General features: G+C 49.7%; 1 long non-coding RNA gene across 1 annotated transcript in view; it reads right to left on the bottom strand.

The window, feature by feature from the left end:
• The window catches only part of LOC110397102, a 33,628-nt gene extending 19,284 nt beyond the window's left edge, over nt 1-14,344 (bottom strand). The window contains exons 1-3 of the long non-coding RNA XR_002437541.1: nt 11,668-14,344; nt 11,430-11,555; nt 10,502-10,653 (exon numbers count right to left, since the gene is read on the bottom strand). This is a non-coding gene — a long non-coding RNA (uncharacterized LOC110397102). The remainder of the gene's footprint in view (nt 1-10,501; nt 10,654-11,429; nt 11,556-11,667) is intronic.

Genomic DNA, 15,510 nt, shown 5'->3' with positions numbered 1-15,510 from the left:
AAATGACATTTTAAGATTTAACTCCAGTTGGGAATAGTAGAAGGAGCTTTAAAAGAATCCTACCACGTTGGGACAGGTTTGTGGTAATTTATCAAACGCCACCTGTTACTTCCTAGCACATCAAAAATCTCTATTTTGGTCTGAGAGTCAACCATACGGTTGCCCCTGCAACTGAGAGACTGCAGCTGCAGAGGGGGGTTTCAACACGAAACCAGGCAGCAGAAGCATGAACAAAAAACCTTGCAGAGCCGAGATTTCACATATTTCCACGTGACTGGGAGACCCTTGGCAATGAGCTTGTTACTAAGCATTCCCTGGTTGGTTATGAGACCCACGATGCCAGTATGGGGCTGGTGACACACAGCCTTTGGGACAGCATGAGCTCAGAGCAGCCATGTGAGCAGAGCCCAGCCCCTCAGTACCCCACAAAGCAGGTCCTGTGTGGGGCCCAGAGGAGCCATAAAGCTCCTTTAAGCTGGCCAGCACAAAGCCAGGTCTGTTTGGGTGCGGGCTGGGGGGCTGCTGGCCCTTCCTGCCTCTGCCAGGCACTGAGTCATCCCACAGACACAGAGCTGCTGGCCCAGGAGATGCTTCAGCAGCCGAGAGCAGGAGGAAGCCACTGAGCAGCATACAGGCCTCATCCACAGCCCTGCCAAACCACCTGCAGCCCACTGCTCCAAAAAGGGCTGCAGAAGGCAGAATGTTTGCCTCCAGGTGTTTCTCTGTGCCAGAGCCACAGGTGCTCTACTAAACAGGAAAATACCCATGTCTGTAGCCATGAGGAAGGTGGTGTGGAAGGGTCACGTGCAAGCTGCCTAGGTTTCCCTCTGCTGCCACAAAGCCCTTTCAAATCTCTTTTCTGACATAAAGGAAGAAGCAGGGCTTTCTATCTGCTTCCCTTTACAAGGTCAGGGGGAGAAAGTGGAAGATAGTTTCCAGCAAGCAACGCTTGTGGTACTCATAGAGTCTGGTGGGGGCTTCTCCCTTAAACGCAAGTCAGGACTGCAAAAGAATGTCAGCTTTCACCCAAAGCAGCACACATACAACAGACACATAGACTTCCACCCTGTTAGGTCACAGAGGAAAAAAATATTGTAAGAAGTGGGTTTCAGCACTTTTCCATTTCTTGAAGCACTTTTATACTTTTGATTCCCTCTTTTTCTAACACTGAGCTGGCAGTGAAGAGATGCTTGCGGGACAGAGGCTTTAATAGGATCAAAGTGATGCTTCTCTTCAGCTGCCTGGAAAAGTGCAGCTCCACTCCACAATGACGAACGTGCTCCAGGGATCTGATCCATGTTAACAGCAGGCAGAGAGAAGAGCTGGAGATATGCATCGTGATTTCAGCCTACCAGCTCTTCAGACTTAGCAATAAGAAAAAAAAAGGCAGAACATGCTAAAGGAGAAGAAATGGTCCTATTCAGAAGACAGGAATACAGGAGGGCTGCTAAGCATGGTGCTGACCCCTTACCCTGTCCATGTCTGTGGTGCTGGCACACTCGCTACTAAGGGAATGGGTGCCAGCAGCAGAAAGCAACAGTTAATTTTAAATTGAGGGAAATAGGAGAGTTCAGGCAAAATAAAATAAAGCCCTCAAGCACCTCACCTGCACCCAGTCATGCAAGCTGAATAGTTGGAAGCACAGGGCACTTGCTGTTGTGAAGTCCTAGTCATGTTCTGAAATACCCCCAACCAGTCCGGTTTGGCTTAGAAATTGCCATTTTAGGTTGAAGAACACAACTTGTGCACCCACAAAAAAAGAGCCAACGCACACAGGAATTTGTTCTCTCAGTGTACTTCGTCTTCCCAACCTTGCCTTTCTTCTTCCTTCCTCTTTCAGATTACTCAAGGCATCCTGGGTACAGAGGCTCAGCCAGCATCACCACAACATCATTCTGAGAGCTTAAATCAAGCAGACAGCCAGCTGTGCTGAGCTGGGTAGGAATGAGCCTTAGCAAATGAACTATTTTCAACCAGACTTTCCTTTGATTTCCAAGGACCAGAGCCCTTCCCCCACTCCCTGTAGGACACTCTGCCCATACAGTACACAATGCACCAGGGCAGTGAAGCACAATAGGGAGGAAGCATGGTGAAGTAGCCTGGCTCAGTGGCCCCAACTGTCCCCAGTGGTTTTGTCCAGGGCTCAAGCTGTGGACAGGGCTCAAGCTGGGAACACACATCCCATCTCTGTGTGTTGCAGGATAAAGCATTGGGTTAGCCCCTCCATCTACACCAGGCAGAACCAAATCCCACACATCTACACTGGAGAGCTTCAGACAGACTCAGCTGCGATTTGACACTGAATAGTCTTTGGCAAAACAGTATTGCCACACATTGCAGGCACTTGAGCAAGGGGAAGAACTGAGTGAACTGAATCCTCACCTGTGCTAAGCCACCTTGTTGAAGCGCTCACCTCTACACAAGATCTTGGAGTCAGCACTCTACTGCACTCAGGGCTCTCCTTGAATGGAATTTCCTTGCAAAGATAAGCCCAGCCTGGGGAAGGACCTGCAACTCAGAAGCCCTGGGTTTGGATTCCTCCACACATGACCAACTTTTACAGAGTAAAGGGACCAACAGATGTGGGCTCAATATTGAGAAACTGCAACATTTCTGCCCAGGCACCATGAGTTGCCCAGCCTTGGCATTCACAGATGCCACTAAGGAGAGCTGAATCCTCACCTCATAAAGAGATGATCATCCAGGGAAGGAAACCCTCCATCTCTGCTCAGGACACCTAGCTAGGATCTCTCTACCAGACACAAATGTCAAAGCAAAGTCCACCCTGGCACTGGAAATGAAGTAACTGTTCTCCTCCATCCCAGAAAGTCATTCTGTTCAGGAGGAACAAGAAACTCCCATCCAGTGACTAAAACGCCCTGAAGAAACCTCTTCTGCCTCCTCTTTCCTTCTGTCTCTATTTTCTCCCACAATTTTTACGTTTCTAAACCATTCTCACTAGGGATGCTGGGGCCAACCAAGACCTCTCTGGCAGGTCAGGCATCCTCATTGGAGCAGGAAACCCCACTGTAAGCAGAAACGGGCTTTGAACACAAGGATGGGGGGGTCAGGATACCTTAGGAAACACATCCAACATCCATCCTGCAGCACTCAGTAGACCTTGCACTGCCAGTATGAGTGGCCTGGCTGAGATCCTGCTGGGATCTCTCCCCCTGTCACACAACCCCACCACAAGGATTTACACACACAGAGTCTGCTAGCACAGTCTGCCACCGGGCAGCTCAGCTGGTACAGCCTCAGCAGGTCCCTCTGGGGCTGGCAGGGACTTGCTCTTTTTCCAGAGCAATGGGAGCCCTGTTCATAGTCCAAACCTCTGCAATACCCTACTCCTGGGCAGCGAGGAGGACATTTCTCCAGTTCTGGGCCAGAGAGGAGAAGGTAGCAGCAATTCCCCTACACCAAAGCCTTGTCCGGTGCTGTCAGCATCTCCAGCTGGCTGGAGGCAGGCAGGAAGGGCTACAACAGAGACATGCTGATGTTCCTCCTTTTCTCTTCATTTCCCTCTCTCCTTTTAAGCTTTGCTTTCGCCTCATCATACAGGCCTCAGCCCAACAGCCTCCACAAGCCCTCACAGGGCAGCAGAGGGGCCTTGGGAGGTCTGGAGGCACAGATGGTATTTCTCTGCATGGAGGTGTTTGCTGCAGACCAGCTCTCACATGTGTTTCAGCACAGGAAGACTGCCACCAGCAAATGATTAATAAGTGCCTGCAATCCTGCTCCAGAGAAGACAACACAAGCTGTTTGGCTGCAGGAGGATCACAGGATATATATTAAAAGAGCTATTAAACTGACTTTGGTCATGCTCCAAATCACACTCAAAGTTGCAGGAAAGACTCCTGTTGACGTGAATGGGTTTTGGATGGGGTTGATACCATTAACCTGTGCGCTCGGAAGCAAACCCAGTCAAGTCTTGTGGTTATTGCTGCGTGTCAGCCATCCCTAATAAAATAAAGAAGACAGACTGGCCTCCTGTGTTTAATAACCCATGCTGACTAATAGACTACTCGTTAACGTCCATCTCCCACAGCCTTGTTTTGCTCCAGCCAGCACCCAGCCTGCCCTGTGCTACCCAACGCACAGCAGCCTTCCTGCAGAGTTCCTGCCAGAGTCATGTTTAATTTGCTGCAAGCTACCCCTTTAAGTCCGGGCTTTTAAATCTAATTACTCCAGAGAATATGAGGAATGCCTCCTTGCTTTTTTTCACTGAGCTCATTTAGCCAGTTTTGGACAGAGGGAAACATCTGAAAGGGAGGGCACATTTTTCCCTCTGACTCACAAAAGGAGCACCGCAGCTCATTCCTCACATCCACGCTGCTTAACCCTTCAATATCAAAGTGTCCTTCAGGGGTTCCTCCCACAGCAGTGGATTGAGAGCCAGGGACCCGTGCTCATTGCCACCCAGATGCGAAGGTGTGGGTTCAGCCACCCTTTCCAGACTGCAGCTAAGGCCGTTTCTCCCATCTGGATCCAAAACCTCAACATGCAACCCCACAGCAGAAAACAGGTTTTTCTTTCTCTGAAACAGGGAAATAGTGTTTTTTTGCTTCCTGGTCGTTTATCCGCTGCCACAACAGCTGTCTCCCAGGCTTATTGCACAACCCTCCAGCTTAGCTCAGTTTTCAAGTGCACTAAAAATCTGCATCCATGCCACATGACCTATGCATTGAGCCTGCCCACACAGCTGGCAAGCAGCTCACTGCTGTAAGCTTGGCTGCAGGAAGTGCCTTCCTGACAGCCAGAACAGCACGAAGAGATGCCCCAGCCCTGTCCTGCTTCTCACACCCCCGCTGGGCTGCAGGGCACAGCCAGTGTCAGCTTTGGGACTCCAGTTTTGCACATGCACAGGAGGTGCCTGGAGTCACTTTTTCTAGGGTTTGAAAGCAGGTTAAGTGATCCATGCAGGCACAGACAAGAAAGGTGAATACAAACCACAGCTTCTCACTGCCACCACTCATCAAGGATAAATGATCACATTTTTATCATCACATACACTGGGTTTTTGGGTTTTTTTGAATTTTTTTTTTTCCCTTATTGAAACATTCCCCCCATATGATTTTAACTAAGCTGACCTTCAGGTATAATTTTTAACCACATCCCAGCTGAGCCATGCAGCCACCTGCACCACAAGTAGTAGAGAAGAGCAAGCGATGGAGCAGCACCGCCCACCCCAAGGCAGGATGACTGCCAGGCTCCTGCCCTGAAGGCTGCACCGTGACACAGGGAGAGTACCTGAGTGCTCCAGCTGCACTTCCAAGCTCAGTAACAGGCATCTGTGCACCAGATCGCTGAGCAGCATACATTTGGTCTAGGTTTTGCATGAGCGGAACATCTAATTTCTACCTAATTAGTCATGGTTGTGGATTTTATGCTATCTCTGTGCAGGAAAACAGGCAGGATACAGTCCAACATGCAGCGCTTGGACACAGGCAGCTCCTGATGTGGCACAAGGCTCTCCAGTCAGCCTGCCAAAAGTCTTTAACAAATCTGAACCATAAAAGTGAGTTTGCATCGGTAATTAGAGCCTTGGCTCGGTCACAGTGCCAAGCCTGTTTTGATGTGGTTATCAGGAGCCCAGAGGACACAGCCTCCAGGCCCAGGGCAGAAGCACCACAAAGGGCAGGAGGCAGCACAGGATGCCACGTGCTCAGCAGCACCCTTGTCCTGCTGAACTCCAGAGCACAAGCCTGGAGATCTAGCAAAAAGAGGACCACAAAGACAAACCTCAGCTCCTCCACCGCTTCCAAAAAAACAAAACTCAGAATAAAACAGCATGAAAGAAAAATCCAGGAGAACAACATGGCTCAGTAGTACCCACAATGCTAAAGCAGCAGCTGTGCAAAGGGATAGTAAAAAAAACCTCCAGATCAAGCAGATGCACTTCTGCATTCATGATGGTTTCTGCACATGGCTGAAAAAAAAAAAAATGTGGCATTTCCCTTGACAGCTTCATCAGCCTATGGCTGTGCCAGAACACACAGCCACTTCACACAAAGTTTAATGTTCTGCTTGTCACCGCACCCAAGGCCAGGACCCCTTTCTGCAGCGCTGCTCTAACACGCACAGCAAAGACAGCCCCTATCTCAAGCAGCCTGCAGGCTGAGAACAGATGGGTTGTGTTTTAAAGAATTAATTGGGAGCCTTTGGAGGAGAGTGGAGCACAGCAGCTGTTGACACGAGGTTTCTTTGCCCAGCACTGGAATAGTGCTGTGGGGATCCCAGACACAGTTGGAAGAGCTGGGGGCAGCTTGCAGCATCCTGAGGAGCCGAGGGCAGACACTGTGTCCCTAATTCCATTCCGTTCCTTGGGAAATCCCAGCCCCTTCTAGGAGCATACTCTGGGACCATCTCCTCTAGAAGAGGAAAACCTGCCAGCGAATGGCAGCAGTACTACCAGCTCTGCTCAGGAGTTCCCATGCTTCCTTTGATTCTTGTAACATGATAGAAATGTGATAAATAGCACAGCACTGACAGCAGAACAGCAAGATAGGTCCTAGGACACAGCAATTGAAGATTTGCTCAAACGCAACAGCCGTGGGCATAGAAATAAAGGAAGGAAGCTGCTTACCTTCAGAAGGCCTCAGATACACAGAGATCTCCAGCAAGATCCCCTTGCCTCCACTGCCAACCCTTAAATGAGGTCTGGGAAGGGATGGATCCTAGCTCCACCTCTTCCAGTCACTCAGGAGCATTGCTTGCACCTGAGCTCCCCTGGTTTGGCCCTGCCTTCCCACCAGGTGCACAACCACTGGTTCAAGCTGTGACTTAGCATTTCCACTACAATCCTAAACAAAACAAGGCTGGGTATCAACCAGTCTCCAGCCAAGGCAAAGCTGTGGCTCAGCTGTGCCATGTTACAGGAGGCTGGTGTCCCTCTGAGCCCCTCATGGGGCTGTGACAGCCCTAATTCCTTCTTGAAGAGCCTGGGCCCTTCCTGGAGAATATGCAGCATGAGAGCAGGCAGGTGGGCAGGCAGGGACTTACCCACAGAAGCACCAGCTGCCTCCTGCCTTAACAGGTGCTAACACTGGCTGATTGCCCTCTGCTTTCCCTTCCCTTCTGAAAGATCAAAGTGAAGAGGTTTTGACTCCATGCAAATGGAGTTACACCACTCTAACAAGGGCAAACATCTCCAGAATTCAATCAGAGAATGAGACATGAGCCAGTGCATCGTCCACACTCACTTCAGCATCTTCTGAGTGAGACTGAGGGTTTGGGGCTTTCTTCCTCTGAAAGATGATGTTCTTCCTGCAGGAACAAGTGTGCCAACAGAGAAAGTGTATTTCTAAAAACCATTCTCTGATATCTGCAAAACATGCCTTTACCTGAAGACAAAGCACAGACCAGTCCCACAGAGCAGCACTGTGAACACACAGGGAGGCAGGAACAAAGAGCATTGCTTCAATGAAAAACATTTGGCAAACACTTCCCAAAGGCTTCTTCTACAGCAACTGCAGCAGGTGAAGAGATGAAAGAATGAACCTAACCACTATCTGTGTTTTGCTTTTCTCTGGCTGCTGGCGAAGCTATACACCCTATTAAATACCACTGGCAGTGCCAAAGCAGACACCTGCTCCAGGCCAGCACATTGCTGCTGACCGGTTACGCTGGCAGGAATCAGACGGGTGATGTCCCTGTGCAGGTGAAGTGGCACTGATCAATCCATGCCTATGACTGAGGGAGAATGGGGACCCTGGGAAGGCATCACCCTCAAGAGACCACGTTCTGCCTCTGAAAAACCAGCCAACCCAGACCCGCTTCGAGTCTCTGGAAGAACAGTAAATCAGTAACCACTGAACTGGTTGACTCAGGAAAGCATTAAAAGATGAGAGATTAGACACGTACGTTTACCAACAGCCCTCTTCGTTCCTCTTGAATACAGCCACCTGCCAAAAACCAGTGCTCCACAAATCATGAGGAGAACATTACTGAGACCATGCCCTGTGGCAGAAGGAAGCACTGCTGCTTTGCTGCACCATGGTCTCCCCAAGAAGCCTTCCTACACAGCTCCCATGACTGGGCTGCCTAGAAAATGACTTCTCTGAACATCTGTTACCTTCTCTCTGAGCAAATACCAGGCTAACGATGGCAAGGAAAGCATGCAAATATTTACAGACAAGGCAAAGGCGGGAGCTCTGCCAGATGTTGTGCCCACGGGTGCTGCTGAGCAGCACATGGAGCTGCCAGGGAGGCACAAACACAGCAAATCCCAGGTTCAGCAACAAAGCACTTTTCTTGGGCTGCTTTCAAGGCATTGGGTTTAAAGCTGACGCGCTGATCTGGACAGAACTGTGGGCTCACCTGCCTGGCTCCACAGGCAGGATCCATCACCACAACACCCGGTGCCAGACATCAGTAGCTGATGGTGCTGGCACCATCATGAGACGGAAAAGCAACCAGGAGAATCCCACCATCACCACCTGTCCACTGCAAAATGCCAGAAGGGCCCTCTTGAAATATCTCCAGGCTCAAGTCCTGGAACTGAAGCATCACCATCCTGGTGTGTGCCAGCAAGGACCAACCAGCATGGTGCCATAACAAAGGCAGGACGCAGCAGTTCCAGTGCTCTAGGAATAATGTATTTAAACACGCCAGGAAACATTGCTAGGAACTGGAAATCTGGCTGTTAGGATAGTCCTTGTAGCCGCAGTTTGCAGATATCCCACATTTAGGACACAGTGGGTCAGACAGTGTTCCCAGCAGGCAGCATGGATGTGACTGCCCAGCTTTGGAGGTAATTTAATAACACATGGACTTGGCCAAGCCCTGCCTGCTGGGCCACAAAACACCCCTGCATGCTTACTTGTGGAAATGTGCCCCCTGCATTCTTGTTCCTACACTTGGAGACCTAAGGACAGGCACCCTGGGGCAGGCGGATGCCCTTTCATTCCATTTTTCCTGCATGAATACCTCTTTGATCTGACCTTTGCTGACATCCAAAGACTCAGGACAGTTTCTTGGGGTTTTTCTTTTTCCCAAGGCTGGAAAGCAAGTTGTGGGGACGAGAGGAATGATGGCCAGGGAAGCAGAGCCTGCTTTTGATGTTTAACAGGGAGAATTGCACCCGACCTACCCTCAGCAAAGGAGCACGTTCTTCCTGAATTTACAGCAGGACCCTGAAGTACAGAAGCACTCCTATTATAAGAGCTTCACCCACCTGCTGTGTGTCCTTGTCACAGCTGATCACCCTCTGCTTTCTGCCCTTCATTCCCCAGCCTAGTGCTATGCTACAAGAAGCACCTCACTGAAACATGCCAAAGTGTTTTTATAATTCCTGTACTTACCAGCCCCAGGAAATCAGCCGTGATATTGCTTTCACATATCAGATTTCTGGCCTCACTCACTTGTGGCAACAAAAACCATATGGCGAGAACACATCTCACACAGCCCAGCAGGAGCAGTGCAGATGCCTGGTTGAGCAGCTACATGGGGACAAAGGCTGTGCTGGAGCCATGGGGACACTCAGCTCAGAGCAAAGGTTCCCTCCACCCCCTGCTCCCATCAGGCAAAACAAGCTTGGGCTCCATATAGGCAGCAAGTGGCTGGCACAAGGATGCTCTCATCAGTGACCAACAGTCACAGATACAGAGATATCCACCTCTAAATACTTCGATACAAGGGCTAAGACAGTCCAGTTCTGCAACCAGGAGTCCTCAGCTCATTCTGGTACTGTGGGCTGCCTCTCCTCCCCTCCAGTTTTCCCCCTTCAATCTGTCTTCGTCCACTGCAGCACTGCAACTCTTCTCCTTTAAGCCTCACAACGAGTCCAGGCCAAGGACTCGCAGTGTTTTCTCTGGCCCAGCTCTGCAGAAGTCTGTCCTGCTAGCAGCACAGAGACTGTCTGCAGGCAGCTGGAACCCTGGTGCAGCCTCCTCAGTTCTCTGCCACTCAGCACGTACCTGGCCGCACAGCCCTACAGCAAGGAGGGTGCAGAGGGCTGGGAAACTGCTCCCAGGCAATGGCTCAGGGCTGGGATCATGACTCCTCTGCACAAGGTGTTACACTAACACCAATAAAGGCCATTGCCTGCCTCAAGCAGCTTGCAGCTGAAACTGCTGGGAGAGAAGGAACATTTTGTGAAACCAAGGTAGTCAAGATGCACACTTGCTACACAAAACACACTGCTACACTGCTGGAGAGCGGTGCCACAAATCGGGGAGGAACCAAAACCCAGTGCTGCAAATTAGCCCCCTCTGTCCACAGCTGACAGAGGGTAGGGGCTGCCCTCAAGCCTCTGATCTTCCCCTCTTTGTTGTTCTCAAGATATTGTGAATGTCCTGCAGGTTCCCAAAAGGTGATCCATCTCTCCAGCCCACAGGGAAGCTGACAGGAGACCCTGGGCCCATTGCTCCACATTGCCTTGGACAGAGCACTAAGAAGCAAGGAGACAGCCCACCCACTTTGCTCTCCATGCCTATGCTGCATAACCCACCACACAGTGGGTCAGCAGACATGGAGAAGTTCTCAGCAGCACAAAACTCACGTGACAATGAGATTTCTACATCCTTCCTGCCATGGGTAAAGATCAAGGAAGAAGCTGTCTCCACCTCCATCTCTCACCAAAGTGATCCATCCTATCAGTCACCAGTCAGGGAGCCACTCCACTCGGTGTCCTTGCTCCTTTTTTTAGCTCTGCTGTAAGCAAACATGGCCAGGTGGTTTATTTACAAAGATTTCCCTGCTGAGACACAGAGTTGCTTGTCTCCCACACAGGGCTCCCTGTTTTCACTGCACCTCCCCCTGGTTGTTGTGTGCACCAAGGGAGCGCTGGTGGCTGAAGGTTTGCATACTCACATACCACACAGCTTCTACAATTAAATCATTTCTGTAGGCTAAATTACCCTGCCTGAGGAAAGCTTTTCAGCCAAGTGTCACCTTTCTTCCTTCAGCATACATCCTCCAGCTTACAATTTCACTTGAGCAGACAAACATTACATGTGCAGTTCCAAGGATAGCAAGTCAGTGTTGCATTTTCCCTCTTCCCCTCTCTGCAAGGCTGAGCCACTTGTGACATCCAGGCCCCATGCTACGCTTTGTGCTTGATGAATGATAGAACTGGGTGGGTTGGAAGCAACCTCAAAGCCCACCCAGTTCCAACCCCCACCACGGGCAGGGCTGCCTCCACCAGCTCAGACTGCCTAGGGCCCCATCCAACCTGGCCTTGAGCAACACAGCTTCTCTGGGCAGCAGTGCCAGGGTCTCATCACCCTTTGCTGTAACGCAAGCCAAAGGATTTTGTGGACATCATTCCCTCCAGAGCCCCTGGAAGTGTCTAACGGAGGGGGGCTCATAGGTGTGTGCACCCATACAAACAATGGGGGCAGAAGCACACCCATCAGCCTTGCTTTGCACCACTAGTGCAGAAAGAGGTGGGAAGGTATCACAAGTGCTCACTCTGGCTGCACTCTTACCAGTCCTTGCCACAGAACACGAAGACACTGTCCTGGAGTCTGATGTGAGAGAGATACAACTCCTTCACTCTCCGTAGAGCCATGCTTCTTCAACTTTCCTTCTAATCAAGGGATAGCCTGGTGCCTCTAGAAAATAAAAGGACAACTCCATGCTGCACACAGTTGCCAGAAAGGTTGTCATTGACAACCAAACTGAAGATAAGCTACACCATCTTCATTTACTGCCTTTAATTCCTACCTTTTGTTTCTCTGCACACATATGAGGGAGAGGATGGGCTTTTCCCTGTTGCCTCATGTCCTGTGACCATCTTATCCACCCCCTGGAATGTTTTACAGGGTGTAGGGCTGAAACTCCACAAGGATCAGACAATCTTAAAGAAAACGAGCCAGGCCCTGCACCAAATGGTGCCATCCCTGACCTAGAAGGCCATGCCAGGATTGAAAGAGAATCTCTGCAATAGACAGAGCTATTCAGCTAAGCCTAAAACACTGAAATTCCCATCAGAGCAGAGGAACCGCGCCAAGGTGCAGACATCTGAACCACGCTCTGTCAGCTATCAATGGAAAAATAAGGCAACATAGAGAGTAGGGGTTGACTTGTGCAAATATACCTAGGAAGGGCTGTTATAGGAAGGAGAAGGTGGTGCTTTGCAGTCAGTCATAAAGGAAGACGTGAATCACGTCACTGCATATTGACTCCAGACAGACGTCAAAACCAACCGCGCTCAGAGCTAGGCAAACACGGCCATGCAACCCTCGTGGCATAAATCAGCCTTGTACTCAGGAAAGTCAATATAACGATGCCAGCTTACATCAGAAGACACTCCAGCCTCCTCTCCCAGTACGACAAGAAACCATGTGAGAGGGCTGCTTGTACTAGGATTACATCATCCTGAAGTGCAAAAAAAAAACAAAAAAAACCTGTGGCAAGTCCAGGAACAGCTGCCAGGGAAATCCTGGAGTCCCTTTAAGGAAGATCCGGGAGTTTCACCCCTCAACCAGAGCCCTGAGCTCTGATGCTGCTCCCACCGCACTGCTTGTCAAAGGTGCCGCAGCCTCACCCACACCACCCCTGTCAGCAACTCGCAAGAGATATCCCATAGGCCTTGCTGCCGCTTCACCAGCATACAGGATCAGGAACCACACAGCTCATTTAAACACAGCAAGTTAAAAGCAGCACCCCCCGGTACATACTTTGAAGCTGAAAAGCACAAGCTCCCTTTCCTCTACAGCCAAGACACCTCCTGTAACACCACGGTCTACAATGCAGGAGCATCCTCTGGAGCCTTGCAACAGTAAGTTCAGCTTCGTAAGTGCTAGCACAAGAACTTGGCCCAGAAAACATTACCAAGCAGAGGTTAAAGCTCAATGACTCAGACAGGACTTTCTCTACCTGCTTCTGTACAGCACCTAGCACAGCTCAGGACTGCACCAGTGTGGGCAGACAGGTCAGCAACGGGACAGAGCCAGACCTGAACTAGATAACTGACAAACCTCTTTCTGAAGGCAGGGAAAGTCCTAATCCAGACATCCATCTACGGATCACCGATGCACATCAATGATAACCTGCTTTTCTGGCCTCTGAAACAGACCATGAAGAATGCAGACAAGTATTGCCCAGCAGCAGCCAAGCACCCCAGCCTTTATGCAACTTGATGGCATTAAAAAGCTTGACAGAACTAATTAGACTCCCCACATGCTTATCTGGTTTCAGCTCCTATAGGAACTGAGTTCTCTTTCAGAGCCTGCAATGGATGAGTGGGGTCAGCGTGTCCTGAAGGATCATCCCTGGATCTCACTTCTTCCCCATTCCACAGGGATAGGGCATCTCTACCCATGTAGGCATTTGCAAGAACTAGCCAGTTGCTAGAGCTGCATATTCGGCCCAGACGGCTGTTCTTGCCTCCACCAACAGCAGTCAGGACACCTATCAGATTGCCAGGTGGAGAACCCTCACCTATCACATAGCAGAAAGGCCTCCTGCTTTCAGAGGTCCAATGGAAGCAAAGGCAGAGACCTTCCTCTGCAAACAGTAGAAGAAAAAGGAAAAAGAGGAGCCATGGATTTAAAGGATGAAGCAGATACTGTAAATGTGTTAAGTATCTTACTCCCAAGCAAAAATCCCTTCTGCTTCTCACGATAATCAGGGCACTTAAAGCTAGTCCCAGCCAACTGCTCCCACTTCCTTTGTCCATTGCCTCTTCAAACACACAATAAGCACGCTAAGAAACAGAGCAAAGGCGTAAAGATTTGCAGACAAAAAGAAGACCTTTGGAAAACACCCCGCACAAGCAAGCACCCCTCTCCCAGCACAGAGGCAGCTGTGCTTTACAGTAGGACAGTTTCCAATGTTTTCCTTCTCCGTGCAGACGAGGGATTTCCTGTCCTCCATGGCAACAACCTTGCATTTACTGAAGGAGGCTGTGCCAATAATCTCCACAGCAGAACAAAAAATTTTAAAGTGGCACTGCCTGTTAGCTCAGAGTTTCAGCTTGCTGACCTTTTCCACACCCACAGTGCAGCACCACTTGTGAGTGTGGGTGAACCCCAGTGCTGTGCTGCCCTATCTCCAATGCCTACACCTTTCCAAAGGCGGCACCACCATCACCTCCAGCAACCCCTCCGCCTGCCCTGCACAGGCCCGCGTGTCTCTGCTCCAGGAACACAGATTCAGTACACTGGCTTGGCAAAACGCCCTACTTTGGTCTGGCCCATCTCCATTTTGGCCCATCTCATACCATTTTAGTGAGTTACATCAGCTTGGCACAAGGCCACGTGAACATCGGGACCAGCCCAAGGGAAGCAGTAGGAACAAAACAGGAGGGGAAGCGAGGCCGTCCACTTCCAGTGGCAGCAAGCTGGTGATGAAACAACACCTTTCACTGTCCAAATTTAAATTAAACTATTTCATTAGCACATCTCTGCTCACCTGCTCAACCTTATTTTTTTTTTTTTAACCTAGAGACAAGGTTTTTTGAGTGACACCTTCAAGAAGGAGCAGTACAAGAAAGTGTTCAAGACTGACTAAATGATGCTAAACCTGAGTAAGATTTGGGTTGAGCCACAGGCACATACTAAACCTGTGCTGCCTTTTAAGAGTCTTTCTTCCCCTCCCCCAGAGGAGGGGAACAAACTTGATCCAAACTTAGACACAGTAAAGCAGTGAATTGTTTTCCAAGAAGGTAGGAAGCTCTCACTGAAAAGGAACCTTAAACTACTTTTCACTGCTCTTTTTTTTTAACCAGTGATTCAGACTCTCAGAGACACGTTCCATACAGAACAGGCTTCAGAAAGTTGGTAAGTAACAGCAAAGCAACTTGAAAACAAAAGAAACAGAAAAGGAATGGGAATCCCTTTAGCTGATGGGGAAACCCTCTGCAGCCATACCCCAAAGAAGTTAAGGTGCTGTAAGAAGAAAGTGCACAAAGTCTGGCCACAACACTCTGCCTCTCAGTGTTAACATGAAGCTAAAGCATCAGCAGAGAAGCACTCACAATGCTCTTCCAAGTGGCAAGGGTGCTCCTCCACCCTCTCCGCAAAAAGTGACCTCACAATTCCACTGCCAAGTAAAACAGACTCACAAAAGAGAGTACTAAAAGCCATTTAAACTGACATATTTCATTGCACTGGAGTGGACACAGAACAGTCACAGCAGCAGTTACCACGTTTCCAAGGAAGAGCAGCAAATCGCAGCCAAGGGACAGTCAAACTAAAATCACAAACACTCATTTCACTGTTTCCAGCAGCAACAGACTTAGACAGCAGGAGTCTTGGAGTGGAATTTCAGATCTGAGTTAAGTTTCTGCCTCTGCCACAAATTCCCTGTGGAAAAACAGGCAAGTCACCTTTTCCACATTCTGCTTGAATCCCCTCCCCTGCAAAAGGGGTACTGTTCTTGCTTGTCTGTTCAAATTATAAAGCTGTCCTAGCAGGGATTATTTTTAGCATGCCAGCACAAAAACCCAGCTGAGCTGGACTCTGATCTCAGCTGGGCCTTCTCATTGGCTTTGTAATGTAAGAAGTAAACAAAAAGCAAGGCTGAACCCACACCAGAGCCCAGCCACTGGACGGCATCTGATAG

Source organism: Numida meleagris, chromosome 3, assembly GCF_002078875.1.
Source record: "Numida meleagris isolate 19003 breed g44 Domestic line chromosome 3, NumMel1.0, whole genome shotgun sequence".
NCBI classification, from domain to species: Eukaryota; Metazoa; Chordata; class Aves; order Galliformes; family Numididae; genus Numida; species Numida meleagris.
The sequence above is the reverse complement of the archived record's forward strand: the minus strand, read 5'-3'. Positions and strand labels throughout refer to the sequence as shown.